We start from the raw sequence: 15,170 nt of genomic DNA, 5'->3' as shown, positions 1-15,170 counted from the left end.
GGGAATTGCATACGGGGTTGATTGAATCCTCGACATCGTGGTTCATCCGATGAGATCATCGTGGAGCATGTGGGAGCCAACATGGGTATCCAGATCCCACTGTTGGTTATTGACCGGAGAGTCGTCTCGGTCATGTCTACATGTCTCCCAAACCCGTAGGGTCTACACACTTAAGGTTCGGTGACGCTAGGGTTGTAGGGATATGTATATGCAGTAACCCGAATGTTGTTCGGAGTCCCGGATGAGATCCCGGACGTCACGAGGAGTTCCGGAATGGTCCGGAGGTAAAGAATTATATATAGGAAGTGCTGTTTCGGCCATCGGGACAAGTTTCGGGGTTATCGATATTGTACCGGAACCACCGGAAGGGTCCCGGGGGCCCACCGGGTGGGGCCACCTGCCCCGGGGGGCCACATGGGCTGTAGGGGGTGCGCCTTGGCCTACATGGGCCAAGGGCACCAGCCCCAAGAGGCCCATGCGCCTAGGGTTCACAAAAGGGAAGAGTCCCAATAGTGGAAGGCACCTCCTAGGTGCCTTGGGGGGGAGGGAAACCTCCCTTGGCCGCCGCCCCCTAGGAGATTGGATCTCCTAGGCCGGCGCCCCCCCCCTTGGCCCTCCTATATATAGTGGGGGAAGGAGGGCTTTTGATCCGCGCCTTTGGTTGCCTCCTTCTCCCTCTCCAACACCTCCTCCTCCTCCATAGTGCTTGGCGAAGCCCTGACGGAGTACTGCAGCTCCACCATCACCACGCCGTCGTGCTGCTGCTGGAGCCATCTTCCTCAACCTCTCCTTCCCCCTTGCTGGATCAAGAAGAAGGAGACGTTACGCTAACCGTACGTGTGTTGAACGCAGAGGTGCCATCCGTTCGGCGCTAGGATCTCCGGTGATTTGGATCACGTCGTGTTCGACTACATCATCCCCATTCTTTGAACGCTTCCGCTCGCGATCTACAAAGGTATGTAGATGCATCCGATCACTCATTGCTAGATGAACTCATAGATGGATCTTGGTGAAACCGTAGGAAAATTTTTGTTTTCTGCAATGTTCCCCAACAGTGGCATCATGAGCTAGGTCTATGCGTAGTTCTTCTTGCGCGAGTAGAACACAATTTGTTGTGGGCGTAGATGTTGTCAACCTTCTTGCCGCTACTAGTCTTATCTTGCTTCAACGGTATTGTGGGATGAAGCGGCCCGGACCAACCTTACACGTATGCTTACGTGAGACCGGTTCCACCGACGAACATGCACTAGTTGCATAAGGTGGCTGGCGGGTGTCTGTCTCTCCTACTTTAGTTGGAGCGGATTCGATGAAAAGGGTCCTTATGAAGGGTAAATAGAAGTTGACAAATCACGTTGTGGCTTTCACGTAGGTAAGAAAACGTTCTTGCTAGAACCCTAATTCAGCCACGTAAAACTTGCAACAACAATTAGAGGACGTCTAACTTGTTTTTGCAGCAAGTGCTTTGTGATATGATATGGCCAAAGTTGTGATGAATGATGAATGATATATATGTGATGTATGAGTTGTTCATGCTATTGTAATAGGAATCACGACTTGCATGTCGATGAGTATGACAACCGGCAGGAGCCATAGGAGTTGTCTTTATTTTTTGTATGACCCGCGTGTCATTGAGAAACGCCGTGTAAATTACTTTACTTTATTGCTAAACGCGTTAGCCATAGTAGTAGAAGTAATAGTTGGCGAGCAACTTCATGGAGACACGATGATGGGGATCATGATGATGGAGATCATGGTGTCAAGCCGGTGACAAGATGATCATGGAGCCCCAAGATGGAGATCAAAGGAGCTATGTGATAATGGCCATATCATGTCACTATTATTATTTGATTGCATTTGATGTTTATCATGTTTTGCATCTTGTTTACTTAGAACGACGGTAGTAAATAAGATGATCCCTCATAATAATTTCAAGCAAGTGTTCCCCCTAACTGTGCACCATTGCGACAGTTCGTTGTTTCAATGCACCACGTGATGATCGGGTGTTTGATCCAAACGTTCACATACAACGGGTGTAAGACAGATTTACACATGCAAACACTTAGGTTGACTTGACGAGCCTAGCATGTGTATAGACATGGCCTCGGAACACAGAAGACCGAAAGGTCGAGCATGAGTCGTATAGAAGATACGATCAACATGAAGATGTTCACCGACGTTGACTAGTCCGTCTCACGTGATGATCGGACACGGCCTAGTTGACTCGGATCATGTTATACTTAGATGACTAGAAGAGGGATGTCTATCTAAGTGGGAGTTTATTGAATAATTTGATTAGATGAACTTAATTATCATGAACTTAGTCTAAAATCATTACAATATGTCTTGTAGATCAAATGGCCAACGTTGTCTTCAATTTCAACGCGTTCCTAGAGAAAACCAAGCTGAAAGACGATGACAGCAACTATACGGACTGGGTCCGGAACCTGAGGATCATCCTCATAGCTGCCAAGAAAGATTATGTCCTACAAGCACCGCTAGGTGACCCGCCTGTCCCACAGAACCAAGACGTTATGAACGCTTGGCAGACACGTGCTGATGACTACTCCCTCGTTCAGTGCGGCATGCTTTACAGTTTAGAGCCGGGGCTCCAAAAGCGTTTTGAGAGACATGGAGCATATGAGATGTTCGAAGAGCTGAAATTGGGTTTTCAAGCTCATGCCCGGGTCGAGAGATATGAAGTCTCCGACAAATTCTTTAGCTGTAAGATGGAGGAAAATAGTTCTGTCAGTGAGCACATACTCACTATGTCTGGGTTACATAACCGCTTGACTCAGCTGGGAGTTAATCTCCCGGATGATGCGGTCATTGACAGAATCCTCCAGTCGCTTCCACCAAGCTACAAGAGCTTTGTGATGAACTTCAATATGCAGGGGATGCAAAAGACCATTCCTGAGGTATTTGCAATGCTGAAATCAGCAGAGGTAGAAGTCAATAAGGAACATCAAGTGTTGATGGTAAATAAAACCACTAAGTTCAAGAAGGGCAAGGGTAAAAAGAACTTCAAGAAGGACGGCAAAGAAGTTGCCGCGCCTGGCAAGAAAGCTGCCGGGAAGAAGCCAAAGAATGGACCCAAGCCCGAGACTGAGTGCTTTTATTGCAAGGGAAGTGGTCACTGGAAGCGGAACCGCCCCAAATACTTAGCGGACAAGAAGGCCGGCAAAACAAAAGGTATATATGATATACATGTAATTGATGTGTACCTTACTAGTACCCATAGTAGCTCCTGGGTATTTGATACCGGAGCAGTCGCTCACATTTGTAACTCAAAGCAGGGGCTGCGGAATAAGCGGAGACTGGCAAAGGACGAGGTGACGATGCGCGTCGGGAATGGTTCCAAGGTCAATGTGATCGCCATCGGCACGCTACCTCTATATTTGCCTTCGGGATTAGTTTTAAACCTTAATAATTGTTATTTAGTGCCAGCTTTGAGCATGAACATTGTATCGGGATCTCGTTTAATTCGAGATGGCTACTCATTTAAATCCGAGAATAATGGTTGTTCTATTTATATGAGAGATATGTTTTATGCTCATGCTCCTATGGTGAATGGTTTATTCTTAATGAATCTCGAGCGTAATGCTACACATATTCATAGTGTAAGTACCAAAAGATGTAAGGTTGATAATGATAGTCCCACATACTTGTGGCATTGCCGCCTTGGTCACATAGGTGTCAAACGCATGAAGAAGCTCCATGCAGATGGACTTTTAGAGTCTCTTGATTACGAATCATTTGACACGTGCGAACCATGCCTCATGGGTAAGATGACCAAGACTCCGTTCTCAGGAACAATGGAGCGAGCAACCAACTTATTGGAAATCATACATACTGATGTGTGCGGTCCAATGAGTGTTGAGGCTCGTGGTGGCTATCGTTATGTTCTCACCCTCACTGATGACTTGAGTAGATATGGGTATGTCTACTTAATGAAACACAAGTCTGAAACCTTTGAAAAGTTCAAGGAATTTCAGAGTGAGGTTGAGAATCAACGTGACAGGAAAATCAAGTTTCTACGATCAGATCGTGGAGGAGAATACTTGAGTCACGAATTTGTCACACACTTAAGAAAATGTGGAATAGTTTCACAACTCACGCCGCCTGGAACACCTCAGCGTAATGGTGTGTCCGAACGTCGTAATCGCACTCTATTAGATATGGTGCGATCTATGATGTCTCTTACCGATTTACCACTATCTTTTTGGGGCTATGCTTTAGAGACTGCCGCATTCACTTTAAATAGGGCTCCGTCGAAATCCGTTGAGATGACACCGTTTGAATTATGGTTTGGGAAGAAACCTAAGTTGTCGTTTCTAAAAGTTTGGGGATGCGATGCTTATGTCAAGAAACTTCAACCTGAAAAGCTCGAACCCAAGTCGGAAAAATGCGTCTTCATAGGATACCCTAAAGAAACTGTTGGGTATACCTTCTACCTCAGATCCGGAGGCAAGATCTTTGTTGCCAAGAATGGATTCTTTCTAGAGAAAGAGTTTCTCTCGAAAGAAGTAAGTGGGAGGAAAGTAGAACTTGATGAAGTATTACCTCTTGAACCGGAAAATGGCGCAACTCAATAAAATGTTCATGAGGTGCCTGCACCGACTAGAGAGGAAGTTATTGATGATGATCAAGATACTTCTGATCAAGCTCCTACTGAAATTCGAAGGTCCACAAGGACACGTTCCGCACCAGAGTGGTACGGCAACCCTGTCTTGGAAATCATGTTGTTAGACAACGGTGAACCTTCGAACTATGAAGAAGCGATGGCGGGCCCGGATTCCGACAAATGGCTAGAAGCCATGAAATCCGAGATAGGATCCATGTATGAAAACGAAGTATGGACTTTGACTGACTAGCCCGTTGAACAGCGAGCCATAGAAAATAAATGGATCTTTAAGAAGAAGACAGACGCGGATGGTAATGTGACCATCTATAAAGCTCGGCTTGTCGCTAAGGGTTATCGACAAGTTCAAGGGGTTGACTACGATGAGACTTTCTCACCGGTAGCGAAGCTAGAGTCCGTCCGAATCATGTTAGCAATTGCCGCATTCTACGATTATGAAATATGGCAAATGGACGTCAAAACGGCATTCCTTAATGGTTTCCTTAAGGAAGAATTGTATATGATGCAGCCGGAAGGTTTTGTCAATCCTAAGAATGCTGACAAGGTGTGCAAGCTCCAACGCTCGATTTATGGGCTGGTGCAAGCATCTCGGAGTTCGAACATTCGTTTTGATGAGATGATCAAAGTGTTTGGGTTTACGCAGACTTATGGAGAAGCCTACGTTTACAAGAAAGTGAGTGGGAGCTCTGTAGCATTTCTCATACTATATGTAGAGGACATACTTTTGATGGGAAATGATATAGAACTCTTGGACAGCATCAAGGCCTACTTGAATAAGAGTTTTTCAATGAAGGACCTTGGAGAAGCTGCTTATATATTAGGCATCAAGATCTATAGAGATAGATCAATACGCCTCATAGGTCTTTCACAAAGCACATACCTTGATAAGATATTGAAGAAGTTCAATATGGATCAGTCTAAGAAGGGGTTCTTGCCTGTGTTGCAAGGTATGAAATTGAGCTCAGCTCAATGTCCGACCACGGCAGAAGATATAGAAGAGATGAGTGTCATCCCCTATGCCTCAGCCATAGGTTCTATTATGTATGCCATGCTGTGTACCAGACCTGATGTAAACCTTGCCGTAAGTTTGGTAGGAAGGTACCAAAGTAATCCCGGCAAGGAACACTGGACAGCGGTCAAGAATATCCTGAAGTACCTGAAAAGGACTAAGGAAATGTTTCTCATTTATGGAGGTGACGAAGAGCTTGTCGTAAAGGGTTACGTCGACGCTAGCTTCGACACAGATCTGGATGACTCTAAGTCACAAACCGGATACGTGTATATTTTGAATGGTGGGGCAGTAAGCTGGTGCAGTTGCAAGCAGAGCGTCGTGGCGGGATCTACATGTGAAGCGGAGTACATGGCAGCCTCAGAGGCAGCACATGAAGCAATATGGGTGAAGGAGTTCATCACCGACCTAGGAGTCATACCCAATGCGTCGGGGCCAATCAAACTCTTCTGTGACAACACTGGAGCTATTGCACTTGCCAAGGAGCCCAGGTTTCACAAGAAGACAAGGCACATCAAGCGTCGCTTCAACTCCATTCGTGAAAATGTTCAAGATGGAGACATAGATATTTGTAAAGTACATACGGACCTGAATATAGCAGATCCGTTGACTAAACCTCTCCCTAGGGCAAAACATGATCAACACCAGAATTCCATGGGTGTTCGATTCATCACAATGTAACTAGATTATTGACTCTAGTGCAAGTGGGAGACTGTTGGAAATATGCCCTAGAGGCAATAATAAAAGCATTATTATTATATTTCCTTGTTCATGATAATTGTCTTTATTCATGCTATAACTGTGTTATCCGGAAATCGTAATACATGTGTGAATAACAGACACCAACATGTCCCTAGTATGCCTCTAGTTGACTAGCTCGTTGATCAACAGATAGTCATGGTTTCCTGACTATGGACATTGGATGTCATTGATAACGAGATCACATCATTAGGAGAATGATGTGATGGACAAGACCCAATCCTGAACATAGCATAAAGATCGTATAGTTCGTTTGCTAGAGTTTTTCCAATGTCAAGTATCCTATCCTTAGACCATGAGATCGTGTAACTCCCGGATACCGTAGGAATGCTTTGGGTGTACCAAACGTCACAACGTAACTGGGTGACTATAAAGGTAGACTACGGGTATCTCTGAAAGTGTCTGTTGGGTTGACACGGATCAAGACTGGGATTTGTCACTCCGTATGGCGGAGAGGTATCACTGGGCCCACTCGGTAATGCATCATCATAATGAGCTCAAAGTGACCAAGTGTCTGGTCACGGGATCATGCATTACGGTACGAGTAAAGTGACTTGCCGGTAACGAGATTGAACGAGGTATTGGGATACCGACGATCGAATCTCGGGCAAGTAACATATCGATTGACAAAGGGAATTGCATACGGGGTTGATTGAATCCTCGACATCGTGGTTCATCCGATGAGATCATCGTGGAGCATGTGGGAGCCAACATGGGTATCCAGATCCCGCTGTTGGTTATTGACCGGAGAGTCGTCTCGGTCATGTCTACATGTCTCCCAAACCCGTAGGGTCTACACACTTAAGGTTCGGTGACGCTAGGGTTGTAGGGATATGTATATGCAGTAACCCGAATGTTGTTCGGAGTCCCAGATGAGATCCCGGACGTCACAAGGAGTTTCGGAATGGTCCGGAGGTAAAGAATTATATATAGGAAGTGCTGTTTCGGCCATCGGGACAAGTTTCGGGGTTATCGGTATTGTACCGGGACCACCGGAAGGGTCCCGGGGGCCCACCGGGTGGGGCCACCTGCCCCGGGGGGCCACATGGGCTGTAGGGGGTGCGCCTTGGCCTACATGGGCCAAGGGCACCAGCCCCAAGAGGCCCATGCGCCTAGGGTTCACAAAAGGGAAGAGTCCCAATAGTGGAAGGCACCTTCTAGGTGCCTTGGGGGGGAGGGAAACCTCCCTTGGACGCCGCCCCCTAGGAGATTGGATCTCCTAGGTCAGCGCCCCCCCTTGGCCCTCCTATATATAGTGGGAGAAGGAGGGCTTTTGATCCGCGCCTTTGGTTGCCTCCTTCTCCCTCTCCAACACCTCCTCCTCCTCCATAGTGCTTGGCGAAGCCCTGACGGAGTACTGCAGCTCCACCATCACCACGCCGTCGTGCTGCTGCTGGAGCCATCTTCCTCAACCTCTCCTTCCCCCTTGCTGGATCAAGAAGAAGGAGACGTTACGCTAACCGTACGTGTGTTGAACACGGAGGTGCCGTCCGTTCGGCGCTAGGATCTCCGGTGATTTGGATCAAGTCGTGTTTGACTACATCATCCCCGTTCTTTGAACGCTTCCGCTCGCGATCTACAAAGGTATGTAGATGCATCCGATCACTCGTTGCTAGATGAACTCATAGATGGATCTTGGTGAAACCGTAGGAAATTTTTTGTTTTCTGCAACGTTCCCCAACACAGAGCAGCCGGGAGTGGCGTGCTCGCGAAATCTGGTGTGCAGCTGCGAGATTTGGCATTGGAGAGGAGAGTACGACGACGACTGGAGTTAGCGAGAAGGAGGAGAAAGATGCGGTCCGGGTGAATCGATGGGGATAAGACTAGTCACAATGGGGAGTAACTTAGAGTAGTAACATGCGTATGTTACTACTCTATGTTACTACCTCCACAATGGGTAGTAACATATGTGTTGTGTCATGCATCACTTCAGTTATTAGGTTATAGACTCATTTTTTCTTGATATGTGTGATGTTACAGTAACTAGCTATGGTACCACATGCCTCTCTTTCTTCATTAATTACATGCCACATCATCTATTTTACCTAGATAAGTGTGATGTTACCACCTATGTTACTCCCATTGTGGGTAGTCTAAGGCTGGAGAAAGAGCGGTGGGCCGGCCCACGGGAACACGTGTCACACAACGGAGGAGACTTACGTCGCGAGAAATCAGCCGGTTTATAATAAACATTTTCCTTTTGAGATTGTCTTTGACTATTGATAAGATTAATACTATATAAATTGTATAATGCGAAAATTATATCATTGGAAACTTCTTTCAGACACAACGGAGAAAATTATATAAATTGTAACTTGCATGTCATTTCACCATTTTTTATATATCATATATTTTTGCTCTAACGTGTGGTCAAAGTTAGTCTTGAAAAACGCATTAGGCCCTATATAGATGGATAGAGGGAGTACTGGAGAATCTTATCTGGTTCATTGACCCCTCCCCCTCCAAAAAAAAAACCTTATTGATATGTACCGAATGTCAGGATTTTGGTTCCCAGCCCGAACGTCATTATTACCGTTGGATTAAAGTTAGCCTCAAAACACGCATTAGGCCCTACTTAGATGGATAGAGGGAGTACTGGAGAAACTTATTTTGGGACAGATGTCGTGGGACAGAGGAGAATTTTATTCACCCTTGGCAAGGTGGGACTAAATTCTACCCTATGTCGTTTTACCTATTAATATGAAATCTAAAAAAAGACTAGTAAGTGTATTTTGAAATTACATGGGTCTGGCCCAAAAATAAGGTGGCGCAACATCTATATTAAGCTATGGACAAAATTTATGAAAGGATATCTTGTACTCCCTCCATTCCTAAATATTTGTCTTTTTAGAGATTTCAAATGGACTACCACATACAGATGTATATAGACATATTTTAGAGTGTAGATTCACTCATTTTGCTCCGTATGTAGTCACTTGTTGAAATCTCTAGAAATAAAAATATTTAGGAACAGAGGGAGTATATTTCATCCATGTCCTTGTATGTCATCAGGGTGGCTTCGAAATGCTGAAAACTTCACCGGAAACTCCATTCTTGTTCCCCTTGCGTACGCCATCATCTCCATACTTGATTATGCTCGAATGTTCATCATTCTTGCCCATGCTGGGTCCTTCATTTGTAAGCAAAATAAATGTATCCAATTCAAGGAGCATCATATTCTCATGAATATTAGAATCGTTACCAAGGAACGGAAGTACCTGGTAATTTAATTGACGTGCGCGAGCTGTAAATTGGTCCAGTATGTGTAGCAGCAGGGGTTGTGGGTGTAACTGTATTAATGATGTCCTCATCACCGTCGAATTCCTGCAACGAGTAGGAGGCCGCCGGATCCAGAGGAACAGGGCGGCACACCCTGCAGCCGCCGGTCCGGGACGAGTGGGGTGGCTCAAAGGAGGAATTGGCAGTGAGGAGCAGCTCCTCGATGGGGAGTGCGGCATGGAGCAGCTGATGAGGACATGAATGCCTTGGAAACTACCAAACCTATTGCATATGTGAATATTTGTGAGGTGATTTCTAATGCAAACTATGCAATAATTTATTTATGTCATCTAGGACAAAAATACTTCACAGACTTTTGTGTCATGTCTAATTGCAGGTGTATGAGACATTTGTACAATCCACATATGAAGGTAAGGGAAAAAGAGAAGTTTAGGTGCTATTCAAAAAGTCCTCTCACATCCATTTTGGGCCAAGAGAAGATAGAGTCCAAGTCTCTCACGTTTTGGATTTAGATTCGGACGACACAGACATACCTGACTCAAAATGCCAAGAACTCTTTCATATGGACTTCGAATTGGGTGATTCTTTTTCTGTTGGAAAGTACATTTCCTGCTCTTTCCAATCCAATTGGATTCACCTTCAAATACGTGCAGAGGGTTGAGATATCGATGAAAAAATATAACGCTGCAGCAGAATCCGAGTCAAACTACAAGTCCAAAGGTGTTGCATCACCTCCAATTGGGCCCATGAGCCTTGTACGACCTAGGCTTAGTTTTAGGCTATGTTGGGACGTCCTCCCACCTCCTTGGCCATCACCCCTTGATCCTATGTAAGTGGATCCATCTAGTACCTTCTTCCTTGGGATTTGTTTAGTTAAAAGTTAGCCATTGCAACTTCGTGTACTTCGTTTGTGTTGAACGACCAGACCAAGACCACTTCCGGATCCCCACATTTATCAATAGGTATCAGTTTTCAGGTTACTCGATGAGAATTTTCAGTTTTCCCTAGATTAGATTTATTTTCTTACCTATTTTCCAGAAAAAAGCCCCCCCCAAAAAAGTTAGATCTCTTTATCCTTTGTCCAAGCCAGTCTGAGCCTTTGCAATTTTCTTTTCATTTTTTGCATTATTGAATTATCGGTTGCATCATCGTGTCAAGTTGCTGGTCTTAGTGTCTAGTTCGTTTAGAGTTTCGAGTTTTGTTCACATTAATCACCACGCCGCTGCATCTTTATTCCTTCCGTTGTCCACCATCACATCCATCAATTTCCACCACGTGCTACGCACCGTTCATTGTCATAATCATAGTTGAGGTCGTTCACATCTTCACTTGATCCAATCTGCATCTTATCTAGTTCATTTTGTAAAGACGGAAAAAGAAAAACAATGTGTCAGCAAAAAAAGAGAGAAAAAAAAATCAAAATTCAGATTTATCTAGAGTCAATCTCATAGCCGAATTCAGATTGGAATCTGTTTTGTGCACTCTTCAGTGAAACAAGCATATCTTCCTCATACGAAGTCCGTTTTGGCTCTGTGAGTACTAAAATTAAAGCCAGCGACGAGCTACATCTAAATAGTTGCAGAAGCTAGTTCAATATTTGACACCTCAAAATCGGCTTCTAAATAGGTCCTTGTGCCCTCGGAAGTCCGCGAACACAGCTTGTTCCAGTTTTCAGGCCAATTTTAGATTTTTTTGACTCCTCATATCAACTCAGAATTGAGTGATTCTTTTTACGCTTGAAAGATTGAGTCAGTGCCATTCTTGAGAAAAAATATCATAAAATTGGCACAAACTTTTCCAGAGGAAAGTTGGAGATAGTTGTTGGTATATCCTGCTTGGCAGTTGTTTCACATCATTATCTTTACTGCTATTGTGATCTTCACTTTTACCCTCCTGTTCTGAGCAACTTCATATCCTTTATTGATTCTAGTTGTGCTACGCCGTGACCTCATTAGTGTTCTAGGATCGCGTCTCTAGTCTAGTCTAGCCTAGGACCACCACAGTACCGTCGTTGAGCGTTTATTCAACATTGCATCTCTGAATTGATTATTGCTAATCTTTTGCTACCATATACATAAAGCCAACTCAGATCTACATATTTCTACACCGTGCATATTTACGTTCACTTGGCATCCGCTTTACTCAATCTTCGGAGTTATTCAACACCGCTGGTTGCCGGTCGCCACCTGCTGCATGGTAAGAACTTGTAAGATATTGATATTTGCTTATTATGAGCGCTTTACCACCACATCCTAGTAGTTCGTAGGATAATTATTCTTGAAGTTTGTTTCTTGTTTCTACTAATCATGACAGGTTCCGGAGATAGAAGTTCTTGGACGACGGATACATCTTCACCATCACAAGAGGTGGGACAACACACACAAGAACATGGTCAGGTTATCTCTTTACCATCATTTGAGGGTAGATTTAATCTTGCTATTTATCTAGCTTGGGAGCTTGAAGTAGATCAAGTTTTTAGTCACCATGATTTTTCTGAACTTGAGAGAGTATGAGCTACCACTGGGGATTTACTGGTTTTTGTTCTGTTTAGTGGAGTGTACATTGTAAGAAAAACATTGATAACTAACCCACAACTTGGAAAGATTTGAAAGCAGTAATGAGACAACAAAATTTTCCTCCTTACTATCGCCGTGAATTGCTTCACAAATTGGAACAAGTAAAACAAGGCAGTAACACTATTCATGCTTACTACCAAGAGTTCAAATCTTATATGCATCAATGTGACATAGAAGAATATGAGGATGATACAACAAATATATTCTTTGGTGGTTTAAACCATGATATTCGTGCAAGATTTTAGTATATTCCTTGTTGCATTACTGGTATGTATATTCGTGCTTGTACCTTTGAGAGACAGATACAGGAAGATGCATTGGGTGACTACTACATCTACTATTCCAGTTCATGCTCACCACCATCGGTTGGTTCCTCCAGTGTTGCACCTACTAGAGCAGCCACACGTCATATTGAGAGTGCGACATCATCTCAAGAGTATGGTACATTGTCATCATCCGTACCTACATCAGCTACGTCTTTGCGATGAGGTAACAGTAAAGGTATTGATGATATAACTTCACATGAGAATGATGCATGCCTAGTTAACTTGAATACATCATGTGTTGAGTTACCTGTTGATTTGAGTACACCACCTATTTTAGAGAATCATGTTACTATCATGAATGTGTCATGTAATAAAACAACTGAAATACCAAAAATTTTGAGTGCACCCATTGAATTAACTGTTGATGGAAAAGAACCAATGTTTAATCATTTTGATATGACCTCTAATCTTGGTGATGATTCTGTGTCCAATGACTTATTGCATGTTTGCTTATTTAAGCATGTTGTAGCATGTCAATTTGATGTAAGTAAGGTTTATTCACCAATTGGGATGGTTTAATGATGAACATTGTCAATCTTTTGAAATGAATAAGAGCTTCACTTATATGTGCAAACCGAGTTGCAATATTTTCATGCCTTCTACTTCTTGTGATAATATTTTGGCTTTAGATTTTATGAACTATGAAAGTTACTCATGTATACATGTGTAATATGTGCAAAAAACCAAGGGAAGTAAAAATGGATGACATATACATATACAACATGTACACCTTGTCTCTTTTTAGCCACATTTCAGATTAAGAAACGTCGAGGACGGCTTTGTTTAAAAGAAGGGGAGGATGATGAGGACATGAATACCTTGGACACGACAAAAAAATATTGCATAAGTGAATATTTGTGAGGTGATTTCTAATGCGAACTATGCAATAATTTATTTATTTCATCCAGAACAAAGATACTTCACAGACTTTTGTGCCATGTCTAATTGCAGGTGTATGGGACATTTGTACAATCCACATATGAAGATAAGGGAAAAAGAGAAGTTTATGTGCTGTTCAAAAACTCCTCTCACATCACTTTTGGGCCAAGAGAAGATAGTGTCCAAGTCTCTCACGTTCTGGATTCAAATTCGGACCGCACATACATACCTGACTCAAAATGCCAAGAACTCTTTCATACGGACTCTGAATTGCGTGATTATTTTTTGTTGGAAAGTACATTGCGTGCTCTTTCCAACCCAATTGGATTCACCTTCAAATTCGTCTGGAGTGTTGAGATATCGATGAAGCAATCTGATGCTGCAGCAAAATCTGAGTCAAACTACAAGTCCAAAGGTGTTGCATGACCTCCACTTGGGCCCATGAGCCTTGTACGACCTAGGGTTAGTTTTAGGCTTCCTTGGGATGTCCTCCCACCTCCTTGGATGTCACCCCTTGCTCCTATATAAGTAGATCCATCAACGACCTTCTTCCTTGGGATTTGTTTAGTTAAAAGTTAGCCATTGCAACTTTGTGTACTTCATTTGTGTCCAAGGACCAGACCAAGACCGCTTCCATATCCCCACCTTTAGCAATACTTCATATATATTCGTAATATTCAGATTGCTTTATCATATTCTTGCTTGTTCTTCGATTGTTTGCAGGAATAGACCTTCGTGGTCAGGTTGATCGTGCTCCGGCATGGTGAATAACCTGTCAGAGTTGGTTTAGCGATTGCTAAGGCGCAACGTCGTGCACGTTTGTAGTCATATCGTCAAAGTCATCACCACCAAATTGATAGTTATCATCTCGTCGAAAGATCAGGACGCCTATGCCTCTATCAGCAGCACTCAGAGGCATCAGGACTTGCGACCATGTTGCTCTTCTTCCTCGATGTCGATCTCGCCTGTCCTGGAGGCGACATCCACTACAAAAAAATACACTTCCGTGATGATACGTGTTTGTCATAGTAGGTCGCTTTTTTGTCATGCATGTACATCCATGACAAATTTATGACAGAATCAAGATAGTCATACCTGTGCTGTCATAGAAGTGTTCCATGACATTACCAAAATTATCATCATGGAAGTGTCCACTTCCATGACGATAAATCGCGCGTCACAGAAGTGCTTTCGTCAAGGGTGACCGACACGTGGCATCCACCATAACGGAACGCCGTTAAGCTATCGGTTCGGTTTTTGGATCCGATAACCCGTTAACAGCCCCGACCAATTGGGATTTTCCACGTGTAAAATCATCATTGGCTAGAGGAAACACGTGTCGGCTCATCGTCGGGACAGATGTCATCCACTCACTGGACAGAAGGCGCCTATGATACGTCAACACGTGGCATGGCCCAACAAGTTTAAATGGGCCGGCCCAACTAAAGGCCCACAAGATTTTGCGGACCATAATGGGCCGGCCCAACTAAAGGCCCGCGAGATTTTGCAGACCATAATGGGCTGGCCCAGCTAAAGGCCCACAAGATTTTGCGGGCCATAATGGGCCGGCCCAGGTAAAGGCCCACAAGATTTTTGTGTGCCATAATGGGCGGCCCAGGTAAAGGCCCACAAGATTCTTGCGGGTCATAATGGACCGGCCCAGCTAAAGGCCCACGAGATTTCGCCGACATTAATGGGCCGGCCAGCTGTAGGCCCACAAGATTTTGAGGACCCTAGTAGGC

This window comes from Triticum urartu, chromosome 3A (assembly GCF_056163025.1).
Source record: "Triticum urartu cultivar PI428250 chromosome 3A, HENAU_Tu73, whole genome shotgun sequence".
Classification (NCBI taxonomy): Eukaryota; Viridiplantae; Streptophyta; class Magnoliopsida; order Poales; family Poaceae; genus Triticum; species Triticum urartu.
This window is presented reverse-complemented; position numbering follows the sequence as displayed.